A 20,683-nucleotide genomic window follows, 5' to 3' on the forward strand; every position below is an offset into this window, starting at 1 on the left:
TCAATTATTTTAGAGTTGGGATTGGAAGGAGGTGTTCAGACTTAGGCATCCCTTTCAGATAAGTTTAGAATTTAGGTGGAATGGATATGTTTAGCTTAGGATAAATAGATTATAACTTAATTATCACTCTCTATGTATATGTTGTATATGTTTGAGTTTGTATCAAATTTAAATCTTCTATTTAGACTAAAAGGGGAATTGTAGGAGTGAACCCCACAAAGCTATCTGCTCATGAGGGCGGGACAAGTAAATTAGCACAGGTAGAGATAAAAGAAAGTGAAAGGAAAACACATTGCATTTCATTATGTTGCAGATATTTAAGTGATGTGTTCATTTTTACCCTTTGCCCAAGGGATGACTCATTATAGGGACAAAACTAGCTAGAGCCGACCCCACCCCATCTCTAATGTTCTCTTTTTCAGACACACTATGCCTGTCTGAAGAGAGAAGGTTGCTATTTCTGGGCACTTGATACAATTCTGTTAGACATGGTAGGGGCAAAAATAAACCACTTAGTGTGTACGAAAAGACCAGTCAGACACGAGTAATTTCATCTCATCCCACTGTCCCCTCTACTTTCTCTTGAGAGGCTCTTCGCATGACCACTTTTATTTTTGATCCATGCAGGTCATCTTCATGGTACGCTTTGGCACTCCATCAATCATACCCCACCCTGAAATATCCATAGACCTTTTACATGCAGGATCCCAGGCTTTGTTTGCCATACACTTTGTGAGAAAAATAACTCTGCTTTCTATTTTCTTTGCATCCTCTCTGTCCCTGAATAGAGTTTCCAGCACATGATAGATTTTCCATGCATTTTAGTCTGATGAAGTAAAATTAAGTTGGTTATAGTCTGTGACAGTGCATAAGAACAGCCGTCCTGTGAAGTCAATAAACAGCCAGTTAAAAAGTAACCATGACTAGTAAACTTCGTTATTGCTATTATTATTGTATTGTTATTGATATTGCTATTATTATTATTGGCATGGTTTTGCTCTGTTGCTGAGGCTGACCGTTAACTTTGCACACCCCTTTCTTCAGGCACCCAAGATTGTCTGTCTGTCTTCTGCCATGTCTTCCTCCCTGACGTCTTCCCTTGCCCTCCCTGTTGAGCTATATACTGTTGCTTCTTCACTTACCATACTGTGTAACCCAGAGACGTTCTCTGGTTTGGGAAGAGATACCTTCTCCTTCTGACATACTCAAGGATGATCAAAAGTGGTCATGTGACATTCAGGGTATATCTGTTATAGAAATTACAGGTGCTTTCTATGTTGTAGAGGGCATACAAAGTTACTCAGGATGTACAAAGGCAAATGGCATGCATGTCACAAGGTCTGATAAGGAAGCATCTGTCAGAAAGCACTGGTAGTAATAATGAAGGAGCATAGAGAACATCACACATTTTGCAGCTGATGGGGGTGGGGTGACTGCTTGGAGCATTTATAATGGATAATGGGGAAACCCAGGTTAAACCTAACATGACATCCTCTACTTGCACTTACCAGTAGTAAAGATATCTCAGGTGGCTAGAGTTCCTTTTGTTATGCGTATGTGACCTCTCAATGGAATTACCAGAAGCTAGGTAGCACAACCCGATTGAGTTCTGCATGTTGGCCAGCATATGAGTTAGATCAGGTTTTCTGCACAGCAACAGAACACCAACATGTGTAGTGACTCAGACCAAAGAAGATTACTGTTTGCTAGGAGTACTAGTGTGGGCTACAAGTTGGTACAACAGCTCTCTTCCATATAGATATTCCGGGACCTGGTTGACAGTCCTTGCCATCTTTAATATATAGCTGCTAAGGATACAAAACGATGGTGAAGTTGTATCTGTTTGGAGCAACCATTATATACATACACACACACAATCATACATACATACATACATACATACATACATACATACATATATATGTGTTTATCACAGGATGAACATTTGGGTGGTATTTTTAAGGCATAGGACTTAATGTGGTACAATGATTTTCATCAACATTTGTTCTGTTTTATGGATATTAGCAATAGGTTTACAATTACATGCCAGAAACGCAATGAGCTGGAGGATTCATGAAATCTGATGATGGAGAGGTGAAATAAAGGAAGGATGAGAACTCTGGAGAACCTGCTTTGTTTAGCTTTTACATGTATTAAGTCGTATACCATAGTATATATAAATGCATCTTTGTGACGATCCCTGGGCTTGGGTCTTGTGCCTTTCCATGCCTTATAAAATTGGTCACGGGTTTACCTTAAAATGCTTCTTTACTACTAACAGCTATTTCCCTAGAGTATTATTAATGGAGGTATTCTCTCTGTTGAGATGTCTTTTTAGCACACCTCACATTTAATGACTTCAATAATCTTTTTAGTGTTTTAAATTAAGAAAATGTTCATTGAAAACTTACCAATGTATATTTTAGTGAAAAGTTGTATAAAATATGAATAATTTAGTGCTGCATTAATCAAATTTTGCAGCATAAAGCCTATAAGCCATAAATGCTTTCCAAAGCCATCCTGAAACTATAATAGATTCGTACATTTCAGATTTTCTTTTTACGTCTCTGATTTCACTGGAAGAGCTATAAGCAATAACATTAACATAACATGTTAACAAATTAGTCTATAATGTTCTGGAATGTTCTTTATGTCATTAAATGCTTCCATAACATTATGAGGGATTCACACTAAGTGATTTTGACCTCTATCAGGTAAAAATGCCTGTGTAACTAGGTGGAGGTTTAGTTCAGTAGCAGAATTCTTCCCTAGGTATCTGTGAGGACCTGGGTTTTATGGCTAGGATTGCAAAAACATTTTTGTGGTTGATTTAGCAGTATAAAAATTAAGAGTTTCTCCAACACCCCTTCATGATAAAGGTCTTGGAGAGATCTGGGATAACAGGGACATACTTAAACATAATAAAAGCTATATACAGTAAACCAACAGCCAACATCAAACTAAATGGACAGAAACTCAACGCAATTCCCCTAAAATCAGGAACAAAACAAGGCTGTCCACTCTCTCCATACCTTTTCAACATGGTACTTGAAGTTCTAGCTGTTGCCATACGACAACAAAGGGGGATCAAGGGGATACAAATTGGGAAGGAAGAGGTCAAACTTTCACTGTTTGCAGACGATATGATAGTTTACATCAATGACCCAAAGAACTCTACCAGGGAACTCTTACAGCTGATTAACACCTTCAGCAAAGTGGCAGGCTACAAGATCAACTCAAGAAAATCAGTAGCCCTACTATATACAGATGATAAAAGGGCTGAAAAAGAAATCAGAGAAACATCACCCTTTACAATTGCCCCAAACAACATAAAATACATTGGGGTAACGCTAACCAAAAAAGTGAAAGTCCTGTATCGTAATAACTTTGAATCTTTAAAGAAAGAAATTAAAGAAGCTCTCAGAAAATGGAAAGATCTCCCATGTTCTTGGATAGGTAGGATCAATGTAGTAAAAATGGCAATCCTGCCAAAAGCAATCTACAGATTCAATGCAATCCCCATTAAAATCCCAGCACAATTCTTCACAGACCTTGAAAGAACAATAATCAATTTTGTATGGAAAAACAAAAGACCCAGGATAGCCAAAACAACCCTGTTCAACAAGGCAACGTCCGGAGGCATCACCATCCCTGACCTCAAGCTCTATTATAGAGCTATAGTCCTGAAAACAGCTTGGTATTGGCACAAAAATAGACAGGTAGGCCAATGGAATCGAATTGAAAACCCGGGTATTGACACACACACGTACTAACATCTGATCTTTGACAAAGAAGCTAAAAATATACAATGGAATAAAGAAAGCATCTTCAATGAATGGTGCTGGCATAACTGGAGACTGGCATGTAGAAGAATGCGGATCGAACCATGTTTATCGCCATGCACAAAACTTAAGTCCAAATGGATCAAAGACCTCAACATAAATCCAGCCACACTGAACCTCTTAGAAGAGAAAGTGGGTGGTACCCTTGAACGAATTGGTACAGGAGACAGCTTCCTGAACATAACACCACTAGCACAGACAGTGAGATCAACATATAATAAATGGGACCTACTGAAACTGAGAAGCTTCTGTAAGGCAAAGGACACAGTCAGCAAGACAAAAAGGCAGCCCACAGAATGGGAAAAAATATTCACTAATCCCACATCTGACAGAGGGTTGATCTCCAAAATTTACAAAGAACTCAAGAAGCAAGTCTCCAAAACATCAAAGGACCCAATTAAAAAGTGGCTTGCAGAACTAAATAGAGAGTTTCAATAGAGGAGTCTAAAATGGCTGAGAGGCAATTGAGAAAGTGCTCAACATCCTTAGCCATCCGGGAAATGCAAATCAAAACAACTCTGAGATACCATCTCACTCCTGTCAGAATGGCTAAAATCAAAAACACCAATGACAATTTATGCTGGAGAGGATGTGGTGAAAGGGGGACACTCCTCCATTGCTGGTGGGAGTGCCAACTGGTTCAGCCACTTTGGACATCAGTATGGAGATTTCTCAGAAAAATGGGAATAAACCTACCACAAGATCCAGCAACTCCACTCTTAGGCACATATCCAAAAGATGCCCATTCATACAACAAAGATGTCTGTTCCACTATGTTCATAGCAGCTTTATTTGTAATAGCCAGATCTTGGAAGCAACCTAGATGTCTCTCAACCGAAGAGTGGATAGAGAAAATGTGATACATCTACACAATGGAGTACTATTCAGCAGAAAAAAATAATGGAATCATGAGATTCGCAGGCAAATGGATGACACTAGAAGAAACCATCCTGAGTGAGGTAACCCAGTCACAAAAAGAGAAACATGGCATGTACTCTCTCATATATGGATTTTAGACATAGATCTGGGGAGTGCCAGCCTACAATCCTATGGCCAGAGAGTCTGGGAAACAGAAACTTCATTTAGTGACTGATCGAAGAAGAGGCAGACTCCCTTGGTTAAGTACTGAGCTGAACTCAAGAAAGCCAGTAACAGAGAGGGAGGACTGATGATCAAAGGGATTAAGACTGGGCTGGTTTAACCCCCAGAAACAGCTGACCAGACAAAGGTTAACTCTTGAATCCCAGGCATCAGCCTGGGAATCCAGCATGGGACTGATCAAGAACCCCTGAATCTGGGTGTCAGTGAGGAGGCCTAGGTAATCTATTGAGCCTTGGGCAGCAGATCAGTACCCATCCCAAGTATACACACGGACTTTGGACTCCCATAGAACAATATGAGGTGCACTCTCACCCTGAACTCTTGGGGAAGGGTCTAGGCCCTGCCCCATATGAAATGACAGACTATGGACACCCCCATGGAGGGCCTCACCCTCCCTGGGGGAATGAGGGGATAACGGGGGGGGGAGGTTGAGGGGAGGGCACGGGAGGAGGGGAGGGAAAGGGAGAGGGACCTGGAACTGACTTGTGAAGCAACCTTGTTTCTTATCTAAATTTAAATTGGAAAATAAAAAAAAACAAATTAAGAGTTTCATCAGCATCATGCTAAGGGATAAAAATTATGTATCATATAACTGGGGGTAAGTTTTTCCTAGGAACTGAAGACATTGGACTGTTTCTTTTCTCTTCTGACCTGTTTGATACTTCCTGCCTACATAATGGCTGATTATTCAATGGTTTTAATTATTAATAGGTGATTCAATGCTGAGTTAAGATCTTGTCTGAAAGCAGATATTCGATGTCAATTATATATTTCATGTATTATATCATATTCTTAAGTAATAATAATTTATAAGGTTGATACTATATCAAGAAGATTAGTTGAGTATGTAATACAGTGTGGGCATCTGAACTGGAAAAATCCTAGACTTAAATCAGCTCTCAGAAAAAAAAGTAGAAAATTGTAATTTCTTTCAGACCATTTCCCCTGTGTTTGCAGAGTCCTGTCTTCCACCATTTACTATAGTGACAGCACTTCATTTTTTTCTCTTTACAGTTACTTAAGGTAACCTGAAGGACTTGCTTTATTATATTTTAGCATCAAGTTGCCCTTAAATTAGTATGTGAACTAAACTCACTGGACATCTTCTTTATACCAACCAGTTCTATCAAACAGTGTACAGTGTAAGTCAACTCAGCAGCAGTGTATTGATTGTTTCTCATACAAAGAGAGTATATTTGTTCTAGGATTTTTCATGCAGGATTTAATTGTGAGATAAAATACACTCTTGTGCCAAAAATGTTCTTTTGGTCAATGATGGATCACATACATAATGGTAGCCATCTAAGAAGTCAAGGCAGCCTGAAAAATCTGTATCACCTAGTGTTCTTACCATAACTTTTCTGTTTAAATACACACATACTATACCACTGTGTTTAGTTTGTATCTAATATTCAGTATCCAGTCTCAGAAACAGATATAGTCCACACAGGATTGTAGGAGCAATAGGTCATACTACAAGTCCTGGTATAGAATAGGCTGTGCCTTCAGATTTGTAAAGCATAATCTTTTATGTACATAACATAGAAACATCACCAAAGTATGCATTTTTTAGACATTTTCCTTGAGGTCTAGTGACACATGACTGTATTGTGATTGTGAAAACTCACCTTTCTGACTGGCATGTGTCATGTCCTGGGAAGCTACACAATTTTTCTCAAACAAAATGACTATATTTTGTATTCTTCATTTAATTCATTCATGGCTGAGGAATACAGCCATGTTGAGCTAGAAAAGTTATTTTATCAAAGCATATGTGTACATGTTTTAGCTTTTATTCACTGTATATTTTAGATTCTCCTCCTAAACTGGCCTTAACAATTTGGAATGGGGAATTCCGAAGAACTAGATAATGTGAGCTTATCCACCCACATCATAGCAAGAAAAAGGTCAAAATGTCTACAAACAGCTCCAAGTGAGTTTTGGAAGGATGACCTTGTGTGCATACCTTCCAGCCTTCTGTCCTGCTAGGATTTTCAGTCATCTCTTCTAGCGCTGTGGGCTTAACTGCTGCCCACACAGAAGTCCCATACAGTCTTTTGTTCTCTCCTAAATTCAATACTTTGCCATCTATTATTTCAGAAAATGGCTACTTCTGTTCAGCTTAGTAGGATCTTCTAGAACTTTGTTACATAGTTCCATTTAATTCAAGTCAAAGAAAGAGAACATATCATTTTAGGCTTGTGGGTGAGGTACCTATGGAAGGCAGATGAGAGCATCAGATCACCTAGAGCCATAGGTAGAGACATTGTGAGACCACTAACATAGGTGCTGGAAACTTAACGCTGGTCTTTTGGAAGAGCAACAAGTGCCCTTAGCTGCTGAGACATCTCTCCACACTTCATAAACTCATGTCCATACCTAAGTCTACGAGGGTATGTATAAACCTACAGTCTTTAGCATGATATGATTTGTTGACATGCTGAAAGATTTCTGAATATGTAGGCCTAAGGTAAGAAATGTTTCCTCATATTCTTAATTGTTTTTTAAAATATGTAAACTGTAATCAGTTTGTACTACAATAGCCATTCTATTTCTAAGTATTGTTTCTGAGAAAGATTATATCTTGATCTAAACTTCATTAGTCCTTTGACTCATGAAGCTACTTTACATGCAGGGATGAAGTATGTGATGACTTCATTTAAGCAAAGGGCAAATCAGAGTCTTCCCAATTTTTTTGCTACAAACATTTATATTTTAGAGCAGCTGTAGGTTTACTGGAAAAGTTAGGAAAGTTTTTCTTACCAACATCCAGTTTAACATCTTATATTGTTACAGCAGGCTTGTGACTGAGTATGAATCACTACTGACATATCATTGACTAAAGCCCACATTAAGCTATGGGTTTTGATAAATGTGTACTGTCATAGATCCACTGTCATAATATCTACTAGACTAGTGTCACTGCTAGAAATTCCCCTGTATCCCTATTCTTCTTTTCTACCCTCTGCCTAAGGCTTATAACTACTGTTCCTATAATATCTTTTCTGTGACATCATATACACAGAGTCTGGTAATGGTAGCCTTTTTTAACAGTCATCTTTCACATACAGACACTTGTAAGGTTCCCTCATTTAATTTTTGACTCAACAGTTCTTTTTATTTTCTGTCCAATATTCTATTATATATGATAGTTTGTGCCATTGGCCTTTAGTTGCATTCCAGTTTTGTCAAACGTGAATAATGCTCCTGGAAAATTCCACATTCTGATATTTGTTTATTTCTAACTAAATGCAGTTAAAGATCTGGGAGTATGACTTCAGGGCCATAGGGGAAGACAATATGTAGCTTTGTAAGAAACCACCAGACTACCTGCCAAAGCAGCTGAATCACTTCCACATTCCCTCCAATGATAAATGTAAGTCCCTCTTGCACTTTCTTGCCAACATTTTTTGGGGGGGGTCTGGATTCTAGGTTTGGATGGACCAACATTAATGCATATTATTAGTGTGCAGCAATTTCTTCTTGTGGTTTTAATTTACACTTCTCTAATGACACAGTATTGAAAAGCTTTCCTTTGCTTATTTGCCACTTGTCACATCCCTGGTTGGTTTAGATTTTGTCCATTTTACAGTTGGTTGTTTTCAAGAGTTCATTTTAATATTTTGAATGTATCTTATTATGAGGTATGCATTTTATGAATACCTCCTTAGACTTTGACTTGTTTGTTAATTTCTTTATATCAGTTCTTTGCCACAACAGTTTTCAATTCTCAATTTCTATTCTTTTCTCCCTTCCTTCCTCCCTCCCTCCCTCTCCCCCTCCCTCCCTCCCTCCCTCCCTCCCTTCCTTCCTTCCTTTCTTCCTTCCCCCATGCCCTTCTCTGTTGGAGATCAAACCATTGAAGGATGCTAGGCAAGTGTTCTACTCCTGAACCATATCTTCAGTTTCTCAGTGCTTATTTTTTCTTTTGAGCCCGGGTATTGCTCTGTAGCATAAGTCGCCATGAGACTGCTATATAGCCCAGACTGTCTTCAAACAGGCTACATAGAAGTTCCAAGGCCAGCCCAAATGTTGGGATTTAAGGGATGTACATTCATGAAGGACTAGAGTCACCTTTTTTTCACATCTCTGTCCAGTTATTCTGTGACAATTTGTTGAAGACTATCATCTCTATTTTGAACTGCATTTGTTCTTTGTTACATGTCAGTAGACAACATCTCTGTGGATCTCTTCTTTCTCTCTCTATTTCTTGACCTATCCCTTGGCTATAGTTTACTGTGGTTGTTACTATAGATTTGTAGTAATCTTGAAGTCAAGCAGAGCTAATTCTTCTATTTCGATATCAGAGTGCTTTTTCTGGGTCTTTTGCTTTTCATATAAATCTAAGAGTCATCTTGTTGATATTCTCAAAATGATTTTCTGGAATTTTGACTGAGACTGTCTTTATCTTGTAGATAAAGTTATTAAGATCTGATGTCCTAACATAGCAAGCTTTTTGCCCATGAATATGGAATACCTTAATTTTATTTGATTTCTTCCTTCAAAATTTTGAAATAGATCCTGTACATATCTTAAAAAGATTTGCACTTATCTTTTTATTGGTGCCAACATAAATGATTTATTGTTAATTATAATTATTCCTTTCTGGCATATAGGAAAATATTATTAAGTTAATTTTTGTAAAAATATACTAACTATATGATCTATGTATTTGGTACCCAGCTTTGATTTTTTCTAATCAGAACATGAATACCCATTATTCAATGATTCAAAGATAACTGAAACCCAAATTGACTATTTGGGAGTATCTTTTAAAAAATCTTCATCTGGTAGCTGTAAGTCAAGCCAACTTTTCATATCTCTATTCTCTGCCCTGATAATAAAAATCTTATTATAAACTCTGAACATAAGGCTGACTGGGTTTTGCGAATAATATATTCCAATTAATTCTTGACAATTCAGTTATTTAATTATGCTTTTGAAAACCACTAAATTAGTGACAGTGCATTTCTGAAGGTCACCCAGCCAGAAAGATTGCATAACTTATGTGACTTGAGCACAGATAAGAAGGCAGTTATACTTTTAGAGATGCATCAAGTTCTAGGTCATGCTGACTTCTCAGAGTCTGTCAGTCCCTGAACTCCATGTTTTCCAAATTCCTGTATAAGGTTAGCAATTTTTAATGATCAATGATATTCCACTGTCAGAGTCCAGCTAGGGCTGCTATAACAGAATGCATTGGGCCAGGCTGCCAGATTCAGTTCTCTCATTCTGCCTTGTAGGTCTCAGGAATCAAATTCAGGTCATGAGGCTTAGTGGAAAATTTCTTTACCGGTTGAGCAATTTCTCCAGCCCTGAACTGGACATTTTTAGGAAGCTGTTTATTTCTCACAGTTCTACAGGTTAAAATTCCAAGAACAAGATATCAGAAACTTTGGTGTCTAATCAGTGTTCAGGGTTCTGCCCATTGGTTGTATGCTTTTCTGTATCCTTGAATGGAAGAAGGCACACCTAAATTCCCCTAGGACTCCTTTCCAGGGGCACTGATGCCTCAACTCACGACACAGTCTCCTCCAAAGTTACCCTTCTATATCACTGGGAATATGTCTGTGCATGTGAAGACACTTACTGCTCAGATTCTCTGGTGATACAGATGTCTCATGCTTTCAAGCAATCTATTCAGCCTTTTGTTTCAAACCCTGAGTGGTGGCCTCTTCCTCTGAGAGCTTTTACTCTTCTCATTGATTTGGTCATCAGAGATAGCACATATAGGTTATATTTGTTAGCCTGGAAAAGAAATGAAAGAAGTGTGACTTTATTATTCTAATGCATTTCTTGATGCTATAGATATGCGTAGAGCCCAAAAATGTGAATGTAGTTTCTGTCTTAATTTATTATCCAATAGCTAGTGAAATGATACATACATGTGTGTGTGTGTGTATGTGTGTGTGTGTGTGTGTGTGTGTGTGATTCACTTGTCAGAGTCCAGCTGAGGTTATTATAACAGAATGTGATATATATATATATATATACATATGTATATATATAGTACCCTAGATATATGTATATTTCTTCCTAAGAAAATGACTTTTTCCTTAAACTGTCATAAATCTCAGTGCTGTATCTTATATTGTTTCAGTACTGATTCTGACTTTAAGATACACATTTAGTTGCCATACCACATAAGTTTCATTTAATTTCCAGTGGTTTGTTGTCATAATCCATTTTTGAAGGATTCATTATATATGACTTTTGCTTAATTTTCCATAAAAATCCATTTTGTGGACTAGGTATGAAAATAATTTATAATACATTTTTTATGAGAAACATCAGATATAGTTCTTTGGCATCTGCATGCTTATTAATCTTTCTGGGCATTTTAAACTTTAAAAATAAAATATTTTCATTTTTACTTAATTCCTAGAATTTGCCAGCCAGTTATGTTTTAATGAAACCAGTAGGATACATGTGTATTTTCACAAATAATTTGTAGCCTCACTCTCTTTGGGGTAATACAATGTGTGAAAACACTAATTATCAGTATAATGGTTGGAGGTCAAGATACCCAAAGCAGTTAATTGGCCAACTACACAGTCACATTTGATTGTATTACAATTTTAATAATAACACTGTAAACAATGAAAGGAAGGATGTTTGCCACTAGAAGAGGGAATCGAAGCCAAAAAATGATCCTTTTCACCTCTATCCAAAACATTACCAAATTATCCAATGTTACTGTCATTCTGCATGGAAGAATAGTTTTGCAACATGTATGATGAACAGCACATTCTAAATCTGAGGCTCATTATGAATCTGGTAAAAATAAGTTTTACTTCTTTTTACTGTTATCTACCTATCTATCTATCTATCTATCTATCTATCTATCTATTCATCCATCCACCCATCTATCTATAAACTGTGCATTGGGAAGCTTGAGCTAATTAGTTTGGCTTGAATTATACTTGCGATGTAATTATGAATATTCTATTCTTTCTCATTACCAATGATATTCCTATTAAGAGGCAGGATAAGTGGTAGTCCCTAAGATATAGTTTAAAGAGGTGATGAGAAAGGCTCCTTTCAATTTATACTCCTTCCCCAGAGGCCATTGTGTTTGATATTCTATTCTTAGAGTGTCTGTGGAGAGGAATGCAATGGACAGGAGATTTGGAATCTTTTTTCAAAATACTAATTAAATAGAATAAGAGATGAGGCCAAAACTACACCATTAAGGCCAATTACCTTTTATCCGGGGGTCTTAGTAGATATTCTTGGGAGAAATAATTTAATAAATCCTTATTCCCAAGCACCAATAGATTTAGTAGACCCTCTCTGAATTATAAGATGAGTATTCTGGGGGTTTAATGGTGAGGAGGGCATTACAGTTCTGTCTTAGGAGATTTGTAGTCAGGGGCATGTCCAGAAACAAAACAACACAAAGAAGCATGAAGAGCCAGATGTGGCAACCCACACCTGTATTCTCAGCACTGGGGAAGTAGATGCAAGAGGGTCAGGAGTTCAAGATAGTCTTTAGCTATATAGTGACTTCAGGGTTACCTTGGGTTACATGACAACAGGAAGAAAACAATACAGCAATATTGAGAACATGTGCTTGATGGTGAATGTTCTTGTGTGTATATGTTTATCTTATTGGTTGATGAATAAACACTGTTGGCCAATAAGACAGAAAGATATGTGGGACTAGGATATAAGAAAGATTCTTGGAAGTATAGGCAGAGAGGAATCATCATGTGACCCCAGGAAGTGATGTAGCTGGGTAGAAACTTCCACTAACTAACCATAGAGGTCTGGGGTCTGTACAGACAGGAAGGAAGTTACCTACCTGGGCAGAATTATAATGTAAGCAGAGATGCTGAGCAGCCATCATCGTGTAGCAGGCAAATGAGTTGCAGGTCTGGCAAGCCAAGACCATGTGGAAATAAATGGAATAGTAGTTGTGTTAATAATTAAGTCAGAGCTAGCCAATAAGAAACCGTAGATAAAGGCCAACAGCTTTTTAATTAATATAAGTCTCTGTGTGTTTTTTGGGGGCTGACACAGCTGTGGGTTCAGGCTGGTGGGGAGAATTCACATTACATGTGCTAGCCTTGACTTATTTAGTAGTGACTGATGCTTTTTGTAGTTCCAACAACTTTTAATTTCAGGCAGCAAGAATAGATGTAGGATTGCTTTTTGCATAATTACCAATTCTGGTCTCAAATGACATTGCTTTAAAGAATGTAAAGTTCAAGTCTGTAAATTGCCAGCATGACAAGAAATAAAATTCTGGAAGAGAAACCAGTTTTCAAGGAGAGTAAAGTTATTATTAAGTAAGGTGGCTCTGACATTCAGTGATGGTTCCATTTATTCCTGAAGCCACTAGACCATAGGGTTGGAGACATGTGTGTTAGTTTTGCATTCTCTGCTGATTCTTATAGTTCTGGACACATTATACATGTTCTTTATATCTCATATCCAGAGGTCTTCTTAGGACGAGGTCACAAGAAGCCAGAATCCCCGGCTTGCTTTAGAGAGCTCACACAAACATCAGGGAAGCTACCACAGAGATTGCAGTGACTAGACTAGCTCTACTGTAAGGTGGGTGTTTTAAAATGCCCCAAGCTGTTATTGTAGCTTTAAAAATAAATCAAGTAAATGATAGGAAAGAAAATATAATGAATGCCAAATAAAACTCATTCCTGTTTTATGAACTGCATTGACTTTATAGACCTGCTTGGGGGATTACCATTTTAACCCCAACAATGCCATCACAAGTGTGGATCTAGTCTTCCTTGGCTAATGCTTAGTTTCTCTCAGCAGTGTTATAATTTCTTATGCATGGATCTCAGTTATTTTGTGAAATTGTCAAATATCTGGTTTTGGTGCTGTCAAAAAAAAGTCTGTACAACCTATTAGTCTTCCTAATCTAAAACTGAGGTAAGCCAGGCAATGTTTTTACCCATTCAAGATGATTCATTTCTGTTTTCTGGTGGTTTATTTTCTTATCTAAACAATCATTAATCATATTGTCACCTGCAATACACAGGTACTCATAGCCATAGTCTATTTAATTAGATTCATTGAAGATACACAATGAGCCACTTGATTCAGGTTATCACAGTATTATCACCAGTAACAACAGTACTGGCAGTAACACTACAATTCATTCAATAATATGCATCAGGCCCAAGGCTAAAGACACTAACTAATTTTATTTCATTCAACCATTAAACAGACGGTGGTGAGCAATGCTGTCCTTGTTTCATAGCTTAAGAAGAACATAATAACCTTTACTATGTAACACAAGAGACAAATATTAAATGTGTCATGTCATAACAGTTTACAAATAAAGACACCAAGGCTGAGAAAGACCAGAACCAGTTTATCCACTTAGTGACAAATTTAAAGCCAAGCCCATCTGACTTCTCAACACGTGTTGCTTTTATACTTGGCATTGTTTCTCTGCCCTTTCTAAAACAAAGGAAAAAATAAGATTTATGAATAAAGGGTTTGAATGATTGTGGAAGATTCCTATTTTGTAGATATAATTGTATCTTTGAGTCAAATCACATTTTAGGAGGGTCTCAGACTTGTGCTGCTGATTTGGCAGTGGTCTCAAGCATATTTCCTGGTACCCCTTTATCCAAAACATCCACTTAAGTTTCAGTGATGTGGTGAATCGCTGTCACACAAGCCAGCATAAAGCTCCTCTCACGTAGGACAGAGACAGCTAGCAGAAGCCTGCCTCAGTAATCGATGTTATTGACAGAATGAAAAACTGTGAAATGTGTTCAATGGAACGTTGCAAGGGTTCAATTTGGCTAACTCCTAAGCCCATATTGGAGCTGAGTCCTAGAGGTTTGGGAAAGAAACACAAAGGAAAATGAGAGACAGTAGGAGGCTACTTTACTTCCGTTGCTTTCAGCACAAAACAGGTTAATGTCTACCCAAGTGAAGGCTGTGCCCAGAGCGAATGCCTGAGAACAATTATGTTCTTCAGGTTTGCATTATTTCCCCTCAACAGCTTTCATATCTAAGCTGCTTTGTTTTCAATTTCACGTAATGGAACTTCAACCTAATTCTTTGCCAAGCTCTCATTGATCCTTGGTGTGGAATAAATGCGAACACTGCCTCATTAATCCTCTCTATGGTCCTTGGAGAGAAGTGCCAAGCAATAGCCCATCATTTTGTAGTGGAAGAAAGGTAAAGTAAATTGCTCAATCTGTGTCTGGGCCTCAGCTTCTGGACATTTCCATCTGGATATCCTGCTAGTCTGTCAGTCAACGTATCCCAAACAGAATCCATTTACCACTTACTTTCAAAATGCATCCCTCTTTTGGGAGGATATACCTGTGTCAATGGTACTGATATTCACACACTTCCATGATATAAACCTCTGGGCAAGCTTTATATTTTTAAATAATTTTCATGTTTAATCAATTATGAAGAAATGTATTTCCCTTTTCCCCTGAAAGAGTCCCTTGACTCATTCTTGTCTTTAACTTCCCACCTCACGTCTTTCTCCATCCCACTTCTTTCTCCTTGTTTTTTTTCTCTTCATTCCTCTACCAGAGTAGTAGAAAAACAATCTTCTTTGGTACCCCCATATTTGGTTCTCCATTCATCTTTTAGTCTTTATCACTATGTCAATCCTTCTGAAATTGAAGTATGTTACTTTTTCCACTACTCAAAAGCACTGATGGCCTCCCATGACCAACAAAATACCATCTTGGCTCAGTGTCAGCAAGGTCTTTCTTGTTATTAATAAATAACCTGTCTCAAGACTCTCCCTGCATCCCACAATGTAGCCACACAGCTGTTAACTGTTTCTAAAGTGGTTTCCTTCCTTGTCCAAACTTCAGGTCAGGCTGTTTGACTTTATCTCAGATTATTTGTTACATAAATTTCTCATAAGTGTTTAGAGTTCAAACATATTGTTTGTTCATTTGTTGTGACTCATTAATCCACCTAATCTCTTAATTAACTTTCCCTCTTTGGAGCTTTCACAACAATTTGCTATCGTTTTTATATTCTTCTTTGTAGTTAGTCACCAGTATTCCCTAGAATAACCTTTAAATTCATTGAGACCAAAGTAAATATTTTATTCATCTTTAAGTTATCAGCAATAAGATGTATTAGTTGCTTTCCCCCTTGCTATGACAGAACGCACAAAAGAAACAATTTGCGGGAAAATGATTTATTTTGGATCATGATTTAAAGAGACACATAGACTGTATCTATCATAACTGGGAAGAAATTGCTTCTGGGACACTATATTAGTTACTTTTCTGTTGCTGTGATAAACTAGCACAACCAAAACAATTCAAAGAAGAAAGAGTTCATTTTGGTTTACGATTTCAGAGTTCATCATGGTGGGGAGTCAAGTAGGCATGGAAACAGGCATGAATGAAATTCAGAGTGTGTATCTTCAACCACATGAAATATGAAACACACACAAAGAGAGAGAACAAAATGGAAATGACTAAGGCTTTTAGTCTTGAAGTCCAACTCCAGTGATGTATTCCCTCTAACAAGGGCGCAGCAACCAAACCTCCCCAAGTAGTGCTACTAACTGAGGAGCAAGTGTTCAAATGTTCAAGACTGTGGGAAACATTGTTTTTTATTTAAACTCCAACAGACTCCATCTGTGGTGGTGAAATCCAGGCATGTGGCTTGTTACAAGAGGCTAAACAGGAAGCAGAGAGTCTGGGCTGATTTTAGAAGAGAGTATTACCTTCAAGCCTTCCCTTTACCTCAAAAGTAACCCATTCTTTCTGCTAGCCCTCATCTCCTACAGGTTTCATATCTCTAAAAATAGCTAAACTAGTAATCAATTAAATATTTAAACACATGAGCCTGTGGTAGACATCTCACCTTGAAGCCATAGTACATAATATGTGGTTTGGAGTATATATGTGTTGCTAAACAAATGACATTCATAAATCAATATAGATAACAAAGGATGCTAAAAAAGAATGTGCCTTCATTTTTTGATTTTCGTAATAATCCTATAAGGTAAATATTATTATTGATCCCTGAACCCTTAAGAAGTTTCCATGACTTAACAGCAAAGCCAGAACTAGACTTAGAATTCTTTATTGTAACCCACATGTTATCTCACTGTATGTAAACAAAAGCAAGATTGGAACCTGACCCTCAAACAATACTGATTTTTCATAAAGCAAATGCTTTGGTTAGTAAAACAAGAAAGGCATGTTCATGCTGAGGCCTTGTTGATATTCATCTATTGTCCCTACTATTTTCTGTACATGAAAGTAAGAACACAAGCTCTCATGGACAAGGAATCCATCATGTTCATATTTAGAGTAACTGTAGCCTATGTGTTTTTGATAGTAAGACATAATCATGAATTTATTAACTGCATAACACAATCCAACCAAAAAGACTACAGAAATCTTGAAGACTAGATCTTCTAGTCTAAATCCTTATACTGTATTGCCAAATTCTTATAACAAACACACACAGTGTTTTGATTCCTAGATTAATCTATTCATCTTGTGACTGAAGGATGCCTCTCTTTCTCGAATTCTCTTTCCCATTGGTCAGAAATCGCTCAAAGTCACTAACTTCAGGTTACAATCATTGATGTCTTCCAGGAAGTTCATATTTGCTTTTCAGTCTCAGTATCTCGGTCCCAGATGCAGCTAGTTCAGAGTGTTTTTCTAATTATTCATTCTGACTTAACCTAGATTGTTTACAGACTATTTGTAGCTTCATTGTTTTCCAAATACTTTATCTTCTGAATCTAGGTACTCAGAAGGATAAAGGACATATTGGCAAGTTAGAACTCCTCTCTAATTTGGTAAAAATGCTTAAAGACCTCTCAAGCAAATAGATACTATTAAAGGCAATGTCTATCTTTCCCCCTTGTTTATTCTTAACTGTATTATCCAGGAGTGTCACTCGATACTAGTCAATTTTCTTTATTAATCACCCAATCTAAATTTTCCACAGTTTTCATTTCCAATGCCCTCTAACAAAATTTGTCTCATATAATTTCAAGAGCTTTGATCAATATACATTCTAGGATTTACTTGGTTCATTCTTATTGAAACTTGATGAGAAAATGATCAATATATTACTTCATATTCTTTTAGATTTATTTTTACTTTACTTTAAAGTGTGTGTGTGTGTGTGTATGTGTGTGTGTGTGTGTGTGTGTGTGTGTGTGTGTGTACACGGGCACATGTGAGTGCAGGTACCTGTGGAGGAAAGAAGAGGGAGTTAATATTCTAGAGTTGGAATTAGCCTGACATTGGGTTTTCTGAAAGAACAGTATGTACTTAGCTGCTAGCCCCTTAAGTTCTTCAAAGAATGTCGCAGTTCAATTGAAGAAGGAGGAGGAGGAGGAGGAGGTGGAGGAGGAGGAGGAGGAGAAGGAGGAGGAGGAGGAAGAGGAGAAGGAGAAGAAGAAGAAGAAGAAGAAGAAGAAGAAGAAGAAGAAGAAGAAGAAGAAGAAGAAGAAGCCTTCGTTCTTAACTCTTACCTCATTACCTGTCCTCTCCAAGGATCCACACACATTCATGAACTAAGCTGTAAAGTCTATTTTGCTTCCTTTGAGTGCAAACATAACTTGTGCTTTGCTCTGTCAACAGAATGTGGGGAAGCTGTTAGCCTCATGTTAAGAGTACTTGCATGCCTTTGCTGTCTATCTTGGAATTCTTACATTGCGGAGTTAAATCTTCTAAAGGATAAAATACATTTGGGAGAGGGGATACTTTTCTTAGAGATACCATCCAAGGTCAGTCTATACCAGCTGACCTCCAATGTTCAGGATGCTTGCTTATTTAATTTATAATTGGTTGAAGATACAAGAGTAGGATGACACAAGAAAAAATCAAACCCACACACCTTATAGTTTGATACAATAGTAAATAATTACTGTTTTAAGCCACTGTATTTATGTGGTTCAACAGTAATTAACTCACAAAATATGTTACTTCACTTAAGCCTCTTTAAACAATGATGTAAACATCGATAATACCCTTACTTAATCACTGAAGGTATTTAGGATTAGCAAGATTAGATTACTCAGACCTTCATAATGAATAAGTAATAATGCCTCAAGATTGAGCCAAAATAGTTTAACTGCAGAATTTAAATGTATAAATGTATAAGTTTAAATGTGTAAATACTATAGCTCCCTTTCAGGAACATATAGTATTCTAAATTTTTAGAATTATTAAATAGCCAGGAGAAAAAATTTAACTTTTCCTCTTGATTTTTGCCTCAAGAGATGGAAACCAAGAGTTTATTGAAATCTTGTGGAAGCAACACATCATCAAGGTGCTTTGGTTGACACTTAAGACTCTATAATTAATTATCCATCAAAGTCAAGGGCTTTCCATTCTCCATGGAAACTATAAGTTTATTGTAGTCATTGGGGATTAGTATCATCTCTATGTATTTCTTTTTTTTAATTTTTTATTATATATTTAAATTAGAAACAAGATTGCTTCAAATATCAGTACCAGCTTCCTCTCCCTCCCTTCCATGCCCATTCCCCAGACCAGCCCCCAGGACCCCACCCAAACCCCACTCTGATACCCAGTGAGGGTAAGGCCCTCTATGGGGGATCTCTAGAGTCTGTCATTTCATTCCAGGGAGGGCCTAGGCCCTCTCCCAAGTGTCCAGATTGAGAGAGCATCCCTCATTGTGGGATGGGCACCAAAAGTACATTTGTGTGCCAGGGATATATACTGATCTACTACCCAAAGTCACATAGATTGCCTAGATCTCCTAACATTAAGGGGGTCTGGATCAGTCCCATGCTGGCCTCTCAGCTATCTGTCTGGGGTCCGAGATCTGCCCCTTGTTCAGGTCAACTGTTTCTTTGGGTTTCACTAGCCCAGTCTTGACCCCTTTGCTCATCACTCCTCCCTTTCTGTCAATGGGTTCTAGGAATTCAGTTCAGTGTTTATTTGTGGGTGTCTGCCTCTCCGTCCTTCTGTCAATGGATGGAGCATCTAGGATGGCATATAAGCAGTCGTCAAACTCATTATTAGGGATGGGCATTTAAGGTAGCCTCTCCACTATTGCATAGTTTGCCAGTTGCTGTCATCCTTTTAGATCTCTGGAAATTTCACTAGTGCCAGATCCCCCCTCAAACTTAGAATGACTCCCTCTATTATGGTATCTCTCATCCTGTGCTCCTCTATTGTTCCCCCAACTCAAGTTTCTGTTCCCACATGTCCTCCTATCCCGTCCTCTTCCCCACTCTTTTTCTTGGATCCCTCTTCCCTCCCCTATGCTCCCAATCTGCTCAGGAGACTTTGCCTCATCCCACCTTCTCTGGGGTACCACACATCTCTGTCTTAGGTTCCTTCCTGTTTCCCAGACTCTCTGACAGTGGGATTGTAGGCTGGCACTACCGTGATCCATGTCTAAAATCTATATATGAGAGAGACATATCATGTTTCTCTTTTTGTAACTGGATTACCTCAGTCAGGATGGTTTCTTCTAGTGCTGTCCTTTTGCATGCAAATTTCAAGATTCCATTGTTTTTTTTCCCCCTGAATAGTACTCCATTGTGTAAATGTACCACGTTTTCTCCATCCATTCTTCAGATGAGGGCCATCTAAGTTGCTTCCAGGTTCTGGCTATTATAAATAATGCTGCTATGAACATAGTGGAACAAATGTGCTTGTTGTTTTATTGTGCATCTTTTGGGTATACGCCTAAGAGTGGAATTGCTGGGTCTTGCAGTAGAGTGATTCCGATTTTCCTGAGGAATCTCCATACTGATTTCCATAGTGGCT

Source organism: Mesocricetus auratus, unplaced genomic scaffold (assembly GCF_017639785.1).
Source record: "Mesocricetus auratus isolate SY011 unplaced genomic scaffold, BCM_Maur_2.0 Super-Scaffold_100020, whole genome shotgun sequence".
NCBI lineage: Eukaryota > Metazoa > Chordata > Mammalia > Rodentia > Cricetidae > Mesocricetus > Mesocricetus auratus.